Raw genomic sequence first — 16,337 nt, 5'->3', positions numbered from 1 at the left:
TCATTCTGACATCTTCTAGTTCATCTTTCTGACTCCAGCTGGAGAAAATAGTCTGCTTCTCAAGGATTATGTCATTAGATTGCTTTACCTGGATAATCCAGGATATTCTCCCTATTTGGGTTTATAACTAAGTACATCAGAAAAGTCCCTTTTGCTAGGTACTGTAACAGATTCATGTTACGGGTTGCAGGGATTGAGATGTGGGCATTCTGGGGGGGGGGGTCCTCTCTGCCTACCATGGTTGTCTTGGGTGTAACCTTCACCTCTGCTATCAGGCCTCCTTCATCACTCCTTTGTTGCAGTGGAGGGGGTCATCCTCGAACTGTTTTTCTGAGAAAGCCTGTACGAAAAGAATATTTAAAATTTTGAATATCTGAAACTTTTTTTTAACCTCATAACTTTACTACTTTCGAGATTGGAAATTCTTTTCCCTCAGAATATTTTATTATGTTTCTGTCAAGAAATCCAATGTCAATTCAATTTCTAAATCTTCATAAGTGACCTATTTTTTTTTTCACCCTGGAAGCTACTAAGATCTCTCTGACTCGTGTGTTTGAAACGTCCCAAGAATACATGCAGGTCTAGATAATATTTATCCACTGAGTTGAGTTGAGAGCTTGTGTCCTATTGCCCTTCAGTTCTGAGAACTGCTGTCCTGGTTTTCTTCAATAATTCTCTTTTTTCCATTTGCTCTGTTTACTATTAAAATTTTCCTTTCTTCATGTAATTGCCTGAGCTAGAACCTGCAGTGCAGTGTTGAATAAAAGTAGCAAGATAGACATCCTTGTCTTATTCCTGATCTTAGGTGAAAGTATTCATTCTTTCACCTTTAAGTATGATGTTCATTAAAAAAAAATAGGTATCCTTTATCAGGTTGTGAGGAATTTCCCTTTTATTCCTAGTTTGTTGAGTGTTTTTCATTAAAACATGCTACATTTTGTCTAATGTATTTTTGGCCTACATTGAGATGATCCTGTGGTCGTTATCCTTTCTTTTACTATAAGTGAATTACATTGGTAAATTTTGTTTGCTAAGCCAACCTTGCATTCCTTAGCTAAATCCCTCTTGGTCATGTTGTAAAATGCTTTTATCTATGTTGCTGAATTTGCTTTTCTAGTGTTTTGTAGTGTTACTGTTCATACGGTATATTCACCTGATGTTTCCCTGGCATGTCTTGGTTTGGTTTTGTTACCGATTTCATCGGATTTTCAGGTGGGAATGTATTTCATACAGCCTTAGTCTTGGGACAAGACTCCAAATAAGCCACTTCAAGCAAATGACAATTTCTGTATGGCAGAAAAAGCTGGATAGTTTTTTGAGGTTCACCCTTTGCTTCATTCTCCTTCCTGAAGTCAACTAATAAAACTTGCTGTTTATATTCCAAACCTTATTTATAGTCTTTTGATGATCTATTTTCATTGCTCTGAAGCCAGCGTTTACTACTGCTAACAAGTCAGTGTTGACTCAAAGTGGCCCCCCTCGCTCCCTGAATAAGCGCTTTGATTTGCCTCCTTGTCATCACCTCACCTGCCCTCCGTCTGTCACCTGTCAGGAGCACTTCAGTGGTTACTCTCGGTCGCAAGCAGGTGGAACCTTAGGCGCAAAAAGGTAAGCAATTTAGGGAGTGATGTTAGAAGCAAAAACTCAACCCAGGTAGTGGTGGTGCCTTGGGATGAGTCTCGGGCACTGCGGCGGACCGTGGGGACGCCCTTGGGACGGCCCCGGCAGGTGGGCTCGCGACGGAAACTGCAGGTGGGGCTGGGCGAGGCCACGGGGACGGGGCCACCCCTGCTGGCCCGGGGAAAGACACGAGAGACAACAGGAGAACAACTTTCCCGCGGGCCGCCTGCCCGCGCGGCTGCGCTGCTCGCGGGTCTGCGCGGGGTCAGGGCGCGGCGCCGCCCACGCGCGGCTCGGCCGGAACCGCGGACGCGGGTGAGCCGGGCGGGCGGCTGCGAGGCGGGCCGGGGCGCGGAACAGCAGGCCGCGGGGCTCCCGGCTGCGGGCACAGCTCCTGCGCCTACCGCGGGGTTTGGCTCCTGTCGCTTCCCGTCTCGCCGAACCGGCCTGGCCGCCGCCGGGGCCTCGGAGTCCTCGCTCCGAGCCGGCCTGCGGGCGCCCGGGGCCGGGAGGGGGCGCGGAGCCGGCGGCTGGGGGGCGCGGAGACAGGTGAGGGGCGGCGGCTCGGGCGCGGCCCGCGCTCCCCCGGGGGCTCCCGCCTGGGCCCCGCACTGCTCGGCCTCGGCGGCTCCGGGCCGCGCTCGCCCCGGGAAGACGCGCCGTGGGCTGGGCGGGCCCCGCCACCGCCTCCCGCCCCGGCCTCAGGTGCTGCGGCGGCGGTTTAACTTTCGCACCTGAGGCTCCCTGGCGGCCTCGGGAGCGCCCGGGGCGAGGGTGGAATTACACGGGGACCGGAGACGGGCCGGGCGGGGCGCCGGGGGCGTGGCGGGGCGGCGGGCGGGTGCGCGCAGCGCTCCCGGCCGGAGTTGGGGAGCTGCGTCCCGTTCGTCCCGTGGCTGCGGGTGGGAGGGGCGGCACACACCCCCTTCCGCGGCCGTCCCCTCGGCACAGATCCACTTTCTTTTGTCTGGTCCGTTCCGGTGTCGGCGTTGCAGCTCCGGCGGTGGCTGCCGCGGTCCGGAGTGCCCAGCCGGGCTGCCACGCGCGAGTCCCCAAGTAAGCGCTGAGAGGCGGCGGGCGCAGGCGGGGGAGGGGCCGGGCTGGGCGCGGGGCTATTAGTGCTTTAATTAACACTAGCAGGTTTAGATTGCCGTGTTCTTTTAGACATCGTACCCCATATTTTTGTAGCATCTAATAGTTTTAAGTGCACCCGGGAGAGCATTCATTAGTGAACTTCAAAGGAGCATTGTGTAGGCAGGTTACTATTAAATTATCCCATTTTATAGACTAGACAGCTGAGGCGCCCACAGGGAAAAATGGTCTTCACAAAACCAGGCGTCCAGCAGTGGTGGGAGCTGTGACCGGAGCTTGTCCGGCTGACAGTTGTCCTCGGTCCACTCAGTCTCCAACAGAATTTAGCGCTCAGAGTGCCTGTCTCATACTCGTGTTTTAACTTACTCGTTAATTGCTAAAACCTTTCTTTAAAAAATGAAATTCAGTTCTTTCAGACTCCTGGAATACTTTCCCTAAAAGTGATACTTAAAAGACAAGAATCATTTCTGTATTTTTTTAAATCCTCACCCGAGGATATATTATTATTTTATTTATATATATATATATATTATTTTTTAGAGAGAGAGAGGAAGGGGAAAGAGAGTGAGAAAGAAAGAAGGAGAAAGAAAGAAACATTGATATGAGAGAGAAACGTGGCTTGGTTGCCTCTCTATGCACCTCGACGGAGGATTGAACCCACAACCTAGGTATATGCCCAGATGGGGATCAAGCCAGAAACCTTTTTGTGCAGGGGAAGCTGCAGCCAGCTGAGCCACCAGGCCAGGGCAAAAAGAACCATTTCAGTTGTTGAATAGGATCCGGTGATCTTATTTACAGTAAGGACTGCATTTCTTTTGTCTTTCATCTGTGATATCTTTAATAAATGTTTGCCACTGCGACCCAGAGATACTTAGTGATCATGGTAGCAGAGACCCTAAATGTTTGTTTATTTAATGAATAAGTAGAATGGAGGAGGTGAGTTTCTAGGTCTCCCTAAATAATGCATAGCAAGTTTTATTTTCTCATACAAAAGAATTTCAAGTTTAGGAGAATATTCATTTTAATGAAAATTACCTTGCAATCATGTACATGTTTTAAGTAGAATACAGTAAGAAAATCACACTTAATACTGGGACAGTATTAAGTTGGGGATATATTTAATATAAAAGTTTGAACTTTACATAAATGCAAGTGTAAATCTTTATAATTTAGAATCATAGAATTTGCATGTTGTGTTTTGAATGTAATACAGCTTGGTCAAAATGGCCTCATCAACGTATAAAATTGCTGTTTTCAAAAGTTATTAGCAAGTTGTGTGTGCAACAGATTTTCCTGATGACCCCAATTACCCGATACATTCATTTCCTTCACTTCTGGGTTGTTTGAAAATTTTATTATATATAGTATATCATATGTGATAAGTGCCAGAAGTCTATTATAACTATAGAAGCAGTTAAGAAGATCCTTAAAATCATTAAGGAGTTTTTTGATAAGCAGATGAAATCATTTTCTGAGGGAACAGTTAGTTAGAAGTAGGTAATTTTCTATGCAGTCTATAGTTTGAGAACAGAGATAATACTCTGGCTGCAAATATACTACAGTTCACTGCATAATAAATGCATAATCAGGAGCATATAAAATAAAGGGGTACTATCCTTTTGATATTTAAATAGAAAATAGTGCCACTGTTTAGCAGCCAGATCTCTGTTTAACAGAGTGAATAACTTTGAGAGAAATCACAGATTTTGAGATACAAAATATTTTTTAATTTAAAAGATTTTATTTATTTATTTTTGAGAGAGAAGGGAAGGGAGGGAGAAAGAGGGGGAGTGAAACATCAATGTGTTGTTGCCTCTAGTGCACCCCTTACTGGGGACATGGCCTGCAACCCAGGCGTGTGCCCTGACTGGGAATCAAATTGGCAATGCTTTGGTTCACAGGCCCATGCTCAATCCATTGAGCTATACCAGCCATGGCTTATTTTTTTAATTTTAAAAGAGATTTTATTTATTTATTTTTAGAGAGAGGGGAAAGGAAAGAGAAGAGAGAGAAACATTGATGTATGAGAGGTACATCAATCAGTTGCCTCTCGCATGCCTCCAACTGAGGGCCTGGCCCACAACCCAGGTGTGTGTCCTGACTGGGAGTCTAACCAGTGACTGTTCTGTTAGCAGACTGGCACTTGATCCCCTGAGCCACACCAGCCAACTGCAAGATGCAGATTATTGAAGTGGCAAGTAAATTATCAGCAGACAAGTAGAAGTTTTTCTTAGAATAGCCCTTTCTAAGATGAGAAAGTAAAGATTATCTCCTCGTTACATGAATGGTTTATCTCGCAGATAATGGTCCACACCCATCCTGTCCTATCCGTGAATTGTACCTTTCCTCTGACCCTTACTCTAATCTCTGACCTTACTTTGTCTTCCACTGCCTTCTTTGGGCAGAAAGTAGTTGACTCAGGAAGGAAGGAGGTCCAGGGAACCTATGAGGATATCTGTTTCATATGTAACATAAACTTTTTTCCTCAATTTGGAAATCTAGTTAATAGTCCATACTCAACGTCTAGTCAAGATTTCCCCTTATCAAAGCCACAATAAGTAGATAGTCCCTAATAAAATAGGGCATAAAAATGCCTACATTAAAATGTCTTGTTTTGCCCCTTGTATACAATAAAGTGTAAAAATCATATCTATGAAAACTGAGTATCCTTGGTACAGCAAACATTAACTTACTTAATAAGGTGTCTGTTGCTTTCTTAGATTTTAGAAAATACTTGGGAAATGACTTGGGAGAATGATAAGTCTCATACAAAAGTTAGCTGAGCAAATTGGAATCACTGCATTTTTATCTTAGTAATTTTCTTTGTAGTAAGGAGAAATAGAGGAGATTATTATAATAATAATAAAAGTATCCTCAAGTTCCATAATCTCCTTACCTTCACTGTGAGTTTAGTAGCTGGAAACCCTTAGAAACAACCAATCGATCATTAGCACAGGTTTTAAAAGCAGCTTTAAAACATTCTTTACAAAATTACAGATAAGCATGAGAATTAATCTAAATGAGAATTGAATTGCCAGGCCAATTTTAAAACCTTTTGAAAAAAATTATGCAAAGAGCCCAAATTGAATTATGGACGCCAATTCAGTCAGCACACAATGAATAGTGTAACCTGTGGGCCAATGATACAGTAAGTAAAAAGGGGCTGTCAACTTAAAATTTATTTCACAGAGAAGGAAAGTAAAAATAAGGTATATATTTTTTGGTCATATTCTCAAATTTTTGGTTTTAAGGTAGAATCTATTCTTTTCACAGGCTACTTGTCTTCTGGATGATGTGTAAATTGTATAATAAATACTTATGTAGCTGTACCTGTTGGACTTCGAAGTATCCAAGTGTTTTGGTTTCTATTATTTTCCTTGGTCATGATGCCCATTCCTCTGCACCTTACTGGCTGTCTAAATCCACTCTATCTTTGAAGACCCTGATGTTATGGAGGCCACCATTTTCCTAAACTTGGTGCCCCATTCATGTTTTTATACTTTTGCTACATATGCATGTATAGTAAACAAATATAAAATTGTTGCACAAGCTTTAAAAATTTTTGTAACTTAATTATGTTGTGTGTATCATTCTCTACTGTGTATATTTCTGCAGCTTTTTTCTTAGTTCACATACTTGGGAATTTTTTCCTGGATATATATAGGTTTAGTTTTATTTCTGCATTGTATTACATTGTATCAATTAACAAAAAAGTATTTGTCAAATATCCTATTGATGAACACTTGGATTGTTTCCAATTTTTTGCTACTACCATAAAATGTTGCTAAAATTAACATTTCTGTATGATGTAATATCTTAGGCACATACAAACCTAAAAGTAGTACTGAAACTCCATAGTAAGCATTTCATCTTTACCAGATCTTGCCAAATTGCTTTTCAGAATGTGCCTAGTTATACTTCCCCATAGTGGTTTATGTGATTCTCATTGTTCCATATCTTTTCTCTGCTTGGTAATGTTGGACTCTTTTTACATTTTTTCCCCAATGTGATTGGTGTGAAATGGTATCCTTTTTTAATTTTTATTTTCCTGATTTTTGGTGCAGTTGAGCACTTTTCTTTTGATTGTTGGCCATTCTGATTGCCTCTCCTGGGAATTGTGCTTTCATAGTCTTTGCTCATTCTTCTGTTGGATATTTGTCTTTTTAAATTTTTGTGTTGTAGAATTAATTACAGACATTAACCATTTGCTTATAGTATTTTCAGATTTCTTCTTCCTGTCTCTGAGTTGTGTCTTAATTTTGTTTGTATTATACTAAAGTTCAAAAAGATATAAGTATTTTAAATTTATCAATGTAATTGACTATTTTTTTGCAACAGTTTTAAGGCTCAGCATATAGTTACAAACTTAGTCTTCCTAAGATTTGCAGCTAAACATTCCACACAGTTTATCACTGAAATATACACAAAATTATTAAGCTATAAAAATTTATATAAAAGTACCCTAGTTCAAAATTGCATCTAAATAACAGCCTCCAGGGTAGCTTTTTCTAATTTTTCATCAGTTTCCTATGAAGATGTAGAATAAAATGAAATCTCACCACAAAACCAAAAAGTAAAAACTGTTAGAAGAAAAAACCATCCTAAAAACCAGAAGGAAGTAACCTTAAGTAAGAAACAGATTATATCCTATTGAGAGGGATTTCTCTACATCGGCACCTGCATGTCGCCATCCCACCATCGCCTCTTGATACGGACTGTTTGATAAATATGGTAAATACAGGCCAAGAGGCTTCTCGCTGCCCCTTCAGTCCATCCTTCAGATACTTAGGTCCTCTACCAACTAGCAAACTGGGAAGACAGTCTTCTCTGCCTCTCATTACCACTCTGCAGGGCAGAACACTTTCTGTGTTCTCAGCAAATTCTAGGAAGACCTAAGGCAAAATGTAGGGGGTTTGCAGTGGGTACCACAGAGCATTTGGAGACCAGGTTTGCAAGAACCCTGGTGATAATGAATAGCAGCAATTGCAGTTACAGTTGTTTTCATGGGTCATGGCAGCACTTCTCCCAGGGAAACAGGCAATAGAAGGGAGTATAAGATGCCCCCTCGAAGAACAGATGAGTGTAGATTCTGAAGCTTGGAGCTAGTTACTGCTTTCATACCTTACTGTCTGCACTTCCTCCTCACAAAATGATGGGAATAGGCTGGGAAGTTACTTAGCTTCTCTAGGCCTCAGTTTCCTCATGGATATAAAAAGTTAATGGTCCCTAACTCACAGGAACGTCCTGATGAACAGGAACATTCTCTCTGTTCTCTCCGTAGAGAACGGAGAACCAGCAGTGAAGGCCTGTTCGGGATGGGGAGATGGGGCTGGCTGCTTTGTGTATCAGCAAGCTGTGCCACCGCAGTCTGAGCAGGTGGGCAGGGGCGTGACCTTGGGTGCTTCCCTCTCTCTCTCTATTTAACACCAAGTCTGGGCTGATCTCCTCATGATTGAAATGTATAGGAAGAAAAAGAAATAAAGCAGACTAAAATGAAGCTTCTGAAATACTGCAGATCAAAGGAAGATTTATTACTGAAAGGAATTGTAGTATTAATTTCAAAGACTTGATGAATATCACTCTGGATGTGAAGCACCACATTCCTGCATTTCGTATCCGGAGTGGGAAACTTGTGCTTCAGGGCTTCTGCAAACAGTGAAATGTTTAACCACTTCACCGCTTTTGTCTGTGGATATTTTGGAATTCCGTATAAGATTTGTATGAGGGGGAAAGTGCAAATGCTGCTTTCTTAAATGTTATTCTCCGAAAATTGAACTTTAAAGAAATTTTACAAATTGAATATATTTCACTAGGGGATCTTACTAATAATCACCATGAACAGGTTTGATGCAAAACTGTGGGTGTTGGATGTACCAAGATGCATGAGTAACTTCGGAATGTAAGATAGGTGAGTGTGTCAGGTGTCTGGAAAACTTAAAGAAGGCAGAGTGAACCCTGTATACCTGAGGAGTCTCCAAGGGCCCCACCGAATGGGAAGATGGAAGACACAATTATCGTTGCATGGCTGTTTTAGGATTACAGGCAAAATCTTCATCTTAGAATACCATCTAAGAGCATCACCAAATTTCAGGGCAGTGCATGCTAAAGGAGCTCTGTATAGGAGGGCTGTCTGCAGACGCATTTGCTGCCAGACAGTGGTGCACCTACAAGAACAGCAGGACAAATGAGAACAAATTGTGTATGTCATAATGTGGATTCCATAATTCCAAAGGAGGGAGGGAGTACAACAGCAAAGCAAATGCTATATCAATATTCATATGGTAAGATAGGAGTGTGGGCAGGGATTTGTGGACTCTCCCTGCTTTATTTTTACTATGGCTAAAGGAGAGTACTTCTGATGTCACTGGAACACTGATCAAGATGAATGTAGATTCTGAAGCTTGGAGCTAGTTACTGCTTTCATACCTTACCGTCTGCACTTCCTCCTCACAAAATGATGGGAATAGGCTGGGAAGTTACTTAGCTTCTCTAGGCCTCAGTTTCCTCATGGATATAAAAAGTTAATGGTCCCTAACTCACAGGAACGTCCTGATGATCAAAGGAGCCACTCAGTAAGTGCTGCAGTTAAAAACAGCAGCTGGTACTTATTTAAAGTAATGCCAACCCCTGACTCTATGTTTGTGTGTAGAGATTTTAGTTTAAAAAATGTGGAGCATATACCATGTACTGAAAATGGCAATAAACACTTATATATCAAGAATTGAATCTAAAAAACAAAGTAAGAAAACAAGCAAAACAGAAACCGAAGTGTAGATATAGAGAACATTTTGATGGTTGCCAGATGGGAGGGGGGTTTGTGGGAATGGGTGAAGAGGTGAAGGGATTAAGAAGTATGAATTGGTAGTTACAGAATAGTCATAGAGATGTAAAGTACAATATAGGACATGGAGTAGCCAAAGAACTTGTACGTGTGACCCATGGACATGAACAAGGATGGGGGGATTGTCTGAGGGAGTAGCAGGTGCTGGGTGAAGAGAGACCAAGGGGGAAAAATTGGGACAACTGTAATAGCATAGTCAATAAAATATAATTAAAATTGCCAAAAAATAGAAGAAAAAGTACTGTTTTCTGATGGATAGCTTCGTAAAGAAGTTATAATTTTAATGCATCCAGTAACATATACTTATCAAACTACACCTGACGTCTTGAAGCCCAGTCTGTGTTCTAAAATAGTCTCTAAAGAGTCATGCTCTAAACAATAGCTTCAGAAGGCCGAGACCATCTTTCTTTGGTGTTGGTTGGAAAATTTACCCTGGTTATGCCAATAAATCATGTCCTGACTGTAAGGAGAGCTCAGAGAGGATGATTTATATTTGTCTTGCCCATGCTCGCTTGCTGACTCACTCGTCAGTGGCCCTGTCAGGGCCCACTGCTGTGTTGGCACCACCATAGATTAAACTGTCAAGGAGTCTGCGGCTCAGTAAAGGAGACACAAATGGATCAAGTGTGAAAATTATTCTTTTTATTTTAATCATTGTTCAAGTACAGTTTTCTCCCTTTTACTCCCATTCCAGCCCACCCAACCCTTCCCACTTCCCTCCCATTACCACCCTCCCCCTAGTTTTTGTCCATGTGTCCTTTAAATTTGTTCCTGTAAACCCTTCCCATTCTCCCCTGAAATTCCCTCTTCTCTCCCCTCTGGTCACTGTCAGCCTGTCCTCTATTTCAGTGTCTTTGGTTATATTTTGCTTGTTTCTTTGTTTTGTTGTTTAGGTTCCTGTTAAAGGTCAGATCATATGGTATTTGTCTTTCACTGCCTGGCTTGTTTCGCTTAGCATAATGCTTTCCAGCTGCATCCAAGCTGTTGCAAAGGGTAGGAGCTCCTTCTTTCTCTCTGCTGCATAGAATTCCATTGTGTAAATGTACCACAGTTTTTTGATCCATTCATTTACTGATGGGCATCTAGGTTGCTTCCAGCACCTAGCTAATGTAAATTGTGCTGCTATGAACATCGGGGTGCAAAAGTTCTTTTGTATTGGTGTTTTAGGGTTCTTAGGATATAGTCCCAGCAGTGGAATTGCAGGGTCAAAAGGCAGATCCATTTTTAGTTTTCTGAGGAAGTTCCATACTGCTTTCCATAGTGGTTGTACCAGTCTGCAGTCCCACCAACAGTGCACTAGGGTCCCCTTTTCTCCACAACCTCTCCAACACTTGTTGTTTGTTGCTTTGTTTATAATGGCCATTCTGAGTGGTGTGAAGTGGTATCTCATTGTGGTTTTAATTTGCATCTCTCTGATAGCTAGTGATATTGAACATTGTTTCATGTGTCTTTGGATCCTCTGTATGTCCTCCTTGGAGAAGTGTCTGTTCAAGTCCTTTGCCCATCTTTTAATTGGGTTGCTTATCTTCTTAGAGTGGAGTCGTGTAAGTTCTTTATATATTTTGGAGATTAAATCCTTGTCTGAGGTATCATTGGCAAATATGTTTTCCCATACAGTTGGTTCTCTTTTTATTTTGATACTGTTTTCTTTAGCTGTGCAAAAGCTTTTTATTTTGATGAGGTCCCGTTTGTTTATTCTTTCCTTTATGTCCCTTGCTCTAGGAGACATGTCAGTAAAAAAGTTTCTGCGTGAAATATCTGGGATTTTCATACCTACATTCTTTTCTAGGACTTTAATGGTGTCACAGTTTATATTTAAGTCTTTTATCCACCTTGAATTTATTTTTGTATAAGATGTAAGTTGGTGCTCTAGTGTCATTTTTTTGCACATAGCTGTCCAGTTCTCCCAACACCATTTGATGAAGAGGCTATTTTTATTCCATTTTATGTTGCTGCTTCCTTTGTCAAATATTAATTGACCGTAGAGACTTGGGCTTATTTCTGGGGTCTCTGTTCTGTTCCATTGGTACATGTGCCTGTTTTTATGCCAGTACCAGGCTGTTTTGATTACAGTGGCCTTGTAGTATAGTTTAGTGTCAGGTATTGTGATCCCTCCTACTTTACTCTTCTTTCTCAAAATTGCAGCAACTATTCGGGGTCATTTATGGTTCCATATAAATTTTTGAAGTGTTTGTTCTATGTCTGTGAAATAAGCCATTGGTACTTTAGTACGTATTGCATTGAATGTGTAAATTGCTTTGGGTAGTATGGACATTTTGATGATATGAATTCTTCCAATCCATGAACACGGTATATGTTTCCATTTGTTTGTGTCTTCCTTGATTTCTTTCCTCAGTGTTATGGAGTTTTCTGAATACAGGTCTTTTACCTCTTTGGTTAGGTTTATTCCTAGGTATTTTATTTTTCTTTTTGCTATTTCAAATGGGATTTTTTCCTTGATTTCTGCTTCTGCTGTTTCATTGTTGGTGTACAGAAATGCCTTTGATTTCTGGATATTGACTTTGTGTCCCACTGTTTTGCTAAATTCATTTATTAGGTCAAGCAGTTTTTTGGCAGAGTCTATAGAATTTTCTGTGTACACTATCATGTCATCTGCAAACAGTGACAGTTTTGTTTCCTCCTTTCCGATTTGGATGCCTTTTATTTCTTTTTCTTTTCTGATTGCTGTGGCTAAAACTTCCAGTACTATATTGAATAGAAGTGGTGAAAGTGGACAGCCTTGTCTTGTTCCTGATCTTAGTGGAAAAGATTTCAATTTTTGCCCATTGAGTATGATGTTGGCTGTAGGTCTCTCATGTATGGCCTTTATTATGTTAAGAAATGTTCCCTCTGTTCCCACTTTGCTGAGTGTTTTTATCATAAATGGGTGCTGTACCTTATCAAATGCTTTTTCTGCATCTATTGATATGATCATGTGGTTTTTGTCTTTGCTTTTGTTTATGTGATGTATTACTTTTACTGATTTGTGAATATTGTACCATCCTTGCATCCCTGGAATGAATCCCACTTGGTCATGGTGTATGATCTTTTTAATGTATTGTTGGATGCGGTTTGCCAGTATTTTGTTGAAGATTTTAGCGTCAGTGTTCATCAGCGATATTGGCCTGAAGTTTTCTTTCTTTGTTGTGTCTTTATCTGGTTTTGAAATTAGGATGATGTTGGCCTCATAAAAAGAGTTTAGGAGTCTTCCATCTTTTTGGATTTTTTGAAATAGTCTGTGAAGGATAGGGGTTAGCTTTTCCTTAAATGCTTTGTAGAATTCTCCTGTGAAACCATCTGGTCCAGGGCTTTTGTGTGTTGGGAGTTTTTTTATTACTTTTTCAATTTCTTTTGCTGTTATTGGTTTGTTCAGGCTTTCTGCTTCTTTTCCATTGAGTTTTGGAAGATTATATTTTTCTAGAAATTTGTCCATTTCATCTAGGTTTTCAAATTTCTTGGCATACAGTTCTTCATAGTAATTTCTTACAATCCTTTGTATTTCTGTGGTATCTGTTGTAACCTCTCCTCTTTCATTTCTGATTGTGTTTATTTGGGTTTTCTCTCTTTTTTTCTTGATGAGTCTGCTTAAAGGCTTGTCAATTTTGTTTATCTTTTCAAAGAACCAGCTCTTGGATTCATTGACCCTTAGAATTGTGCTTTTAGTCTCTATGTCATTTAATTCTGCTCTGATCTTGGTTATTTCCTTCCTTCTGCTTGCTCTGGGCTGTCTTTGTTGTTGTTCCTCGAGTTCTTGTAGATGTAGGGTTAGGTTGTTTGTTTGAAATGTTTCTAACTTTTTTAGGTGGGCCTGTATCACTATGAACTTCCCTCTCAGGACTGCCTTCACTGTGTCCCATAAGTTTTGGGTTGTTGTGAGTTTGTTATCATTTGTTTCCAGAAACCTTTTGATTTCTTACCTAATATCGTTCTTGACCCATTCATTGTTTAATAGCATGCTATTTAATCTCCATGATTTTGAGTGTTTTGGGTTTTTTTCCTTGGGGTTGGTTTCTAGCTTCAGTCCCTTGTGATCCCGAGAAAATGCTTGGTATGATTTCAATTTTTTTTGAAATTGTTGAGGCTTGTTTTGTGTCCTATCATGTGGTCTATCTTTGAAAATGTTCCATGTACATTTGAAAAGAATGTGTATTTAGCTTCTTTGGGATGGAGGGTTCTGTATATATCAGTAAAGCCCATCTCATCCAGGGTATTCAATGCCACAATATCTTTGTTGATATTTTGTTTGGAAGATCTGTCCATTTTTGATAGTGGGGTGTTAAAATCCCCCACAATAATTGTGTTGCTGTCCATATCTTTCTTGAAGTCCTCTAAGATTTTCTTTATGTATTTGGGTGCTTCTATGTTGGGTGCATATATATTTACAATATTTATGTCTTCTTGGTGGATTCTTCCCTTGAATATTATGAAATGACCTTCTAGATCTGTCTTTATGGCCCTTTTTTGGAAGTCTATTTTGTCAGATATGAGTATTGCTACCCCAGCTTTTTTTTCCTGTCCATTTGCTTGGAAAATTTGTTCCTAGCCCTTCACTTTCAGCCTGTGCAGGTCTTTAATCTTGAGGTGGGTTTCTTGTAGGCAGCATATGTGTGAGTCACGTCTTCTTATCCAATCAGCTATTCTATGTCTTTTGATTGGAGCATTTAATCCATTTATGTTTAAGGTTATTATTGATAGGTGCTTATTCATTGCCTTTTATGTACGTGTGTTCCTCTCTCTCTCTCTTTTCCTTTCTTTCCTTAAAGCAGTCCCTTTAGCATCTCTTGCAGAGCTGGTTTAGTGGAGGTGTATTCTTTTAGACTTCTTTTTTCTGAGAAGCTTCTTATTTGGCCTTCTATCTTGATTGAGAGCCTTGCTGGGTAAAGTAGCCTTGGTTGCAGACCTCTGGTTCTCATTACTTGGAATATTTCTTGCCATTCTCTTCTGGCTTGGAGTGTTTCCATTGAGAAGTCAGCTGTTAGCCTTATTGGGGCTCCCTTGTATGTTACTTCCTGTTTTTCCTTGCTGCCTTTAATATTCTCTCCTTGTCTTGAAGTTTTGCCATTTTAATTATGATGTGTCTTGAGGTGGGCCTCTTTGGGTTCCTCTTGATTGGGACTCTCTGTGTTTCCTGGATTTGTGTGACTTTTTCTCTTATCAAATTAGGGAAGTTTTCCATCATTACTTTTTCAAATAGGTATTCTATCCATTGCTCTTCTTCTTCTCCTTCTGGTATCCCTATTATACAGATATTATTACGTTTCATATTGTCTTGCATTTCTCTTAATCCCTCTTCATTCTTTCTGAGCCTCTTTTTCTTTTCTTGCTCTTTCTGGGTCTTTTCTTCTACTTTGTCCTCTAGCTCACTGATCCGATCTTCTGCTTCATCGATCCTGCTTTTCATTCCTTCTACTGTGTTCTTCAGTTCAGAAATTGTATTCTTCATTTCCTCTTGGCCCTTGTTGAGAGTTTGTATTTCCTTTTTCACGTTGATGTAGTTTTCAGTGAGTTCATTGTAGCTTCCCTGTAGTTTCTGGTAGCTCATTGTGAACTCATTGAGCTTCCTGACGATCATTGCTTTGAACTCAATATCTGATAGTTGAATTGCCTCTATTTCATTTAACATTCTTTCTGGGGCTTCCTCCTTTCCTTTCATTTGGGGATTGTTTCTTTGTCTGCCCATTGTTTGTGAGACTCTTCTTGTTAGCCTCAGCTTCTTAAATTGATCTGTTCTGGCTCCCTGGGTTTGTGGTGTGAACTTCTTTAGTAGAATAGCAGTGAGTTTCAGTGGTGCAGTTTCCTTGATCTCCCAAGCTCACTGGTCTTGGGCTGTCATTTAAGTTGGCTTTGTGTTTGCCTTTGGGTTTTGATTGTTGTTGAGTCTTTCTTTGGTGGTTCCTTCCCACCAGCTGGTTAAATGAGGGTCACTCTGTCCACCACCTCCTGTATTTTGTTATGCTGCTGAGGGCAGGTTGTGTTGAAGCTGGTTCTTCCGTGTATATAAGGTTTAAAGAATTCTCTCTTGCTCTTGTCCAGTTGTTTGTATTGGGTACTGTCTCTACTGTTTAGTTGTATTTCCACATAGGTCCTGGATTGAGGATTGTGTGGTTACCACTCCCTCCTTCATCTTCTTCTGTTGCTATCTGTTAGTGGTTCCTTTGCTGTTGGGTTTCCTCTTCCAGTGGGTATCCTGGTGTTCACTGCCTCCACCTATTCTTTTTTGTCATCAGTTGGAGGGGGAAGGCAAAATGGTTTAAGACAGCAACAGAGAATTCTATGATATTTACAGTAGCAGCAAGTGGGGAAGAGATAGGAGATCCTTTGACTATGTATAGTATTAACTGTGATCTTCCACCCAGCTAGCTGATTTTTAGAAAGGATGGAAAGAAGATAAGACTCTTGTTGGGGAAGGAAGGATTGTGAGTTGGATCTATAAAGCAGGGAGGTTGTGGAAGGTCAGATTCTGAGGTAAAGTGCGAGTAAAGGAGAGTAAATAGGTGTAGTGTGTGAGAAAATAGAGTTAACCACTACAGTAATAGAGTTCAGGAAACTTTGAAATGGGCTAAGATCTGGGGGGGGGCGGGTTGTGAAGTAATTACAATTGCATGGAACAGCAGTTACTTACAATAATATTATGGCAACAATCATATGGCAGAATCTATGAGATCTAGGTAACAAAAATAGGGGGTACAGAACCTCAAGTAATGTGCTAATGGGACACAGGTGAGTTAAAGGACAGTAGATTAGCAATACAGTATGGAAAGAGATATCAGGGGAAAGATGTCAG

General features: G+C 40.7%; 1 protein-coding gene and 1 long non-coding RNA gene across 7 annotated transcripts in view; one reads left to right on the top strand and one right to left on the bottom strand.

The window, feature by feature from the left end:
• Positions 1–225: 225 nt before the first annotated feature.
• LOC123824524 lies at positions 226–2,146 on the bottom strand. The gene is made up of 3 exons (XR_006786717.1): positions 2,025–2,146; positions 1,528–1,593; positions 226–340 (listed from the first exon to the last, which is right to left on the bottom strand). It is a non-coding gene; the product is annotated as an uncharacterized LOC123824524 (long non-coding RNA).
• The window catches only part of RNF180 (ring finger protein 180), a 170,062-nt gene continuing 155,521 nt past the window's right edge, over positions 1,797–16,337 (top strand). Inside the window, exons 1-2 of one of the 6 annotated variants that reach the window (XM_045847705.1) lie at positions 2,125–2,169; positions 2,616–2,676. The gene's annotated coding sequence lies outside the window, so the exon portion shown is untranslated. Of the gene's footprint in view, positions 1,936–2,055; positions 2,170–2,597; positions 2,677–16,337 lie in introns of those variants that run through there. The other 5 variants (XM_045847704.1, XM_045847706.1, XM_045847708.1 and 2 more) reach the window with 5 other exon arrangements.

The sequence above is a fragment of the Phyllostomus hastatus genome, unplaced genomic scaffold (genome assembly GCF_019186645.2).
Source record: "Phyllostomus hastatus isolate PE091 unplaced genomic scaffold, TTU_PhHast_1.1 phas_contig_58, whole genome shotgun sequence".
Lineage (NCBI taxonomy): Eukaryota > Metazoa > Chordata > Mammalia > Chiroptera > Phyllostomidae > Phyllostomus > Phyllostomus hastatus.
This window is presented reverse-complemented; position numbering and strand designations above follow the sequence as displayed.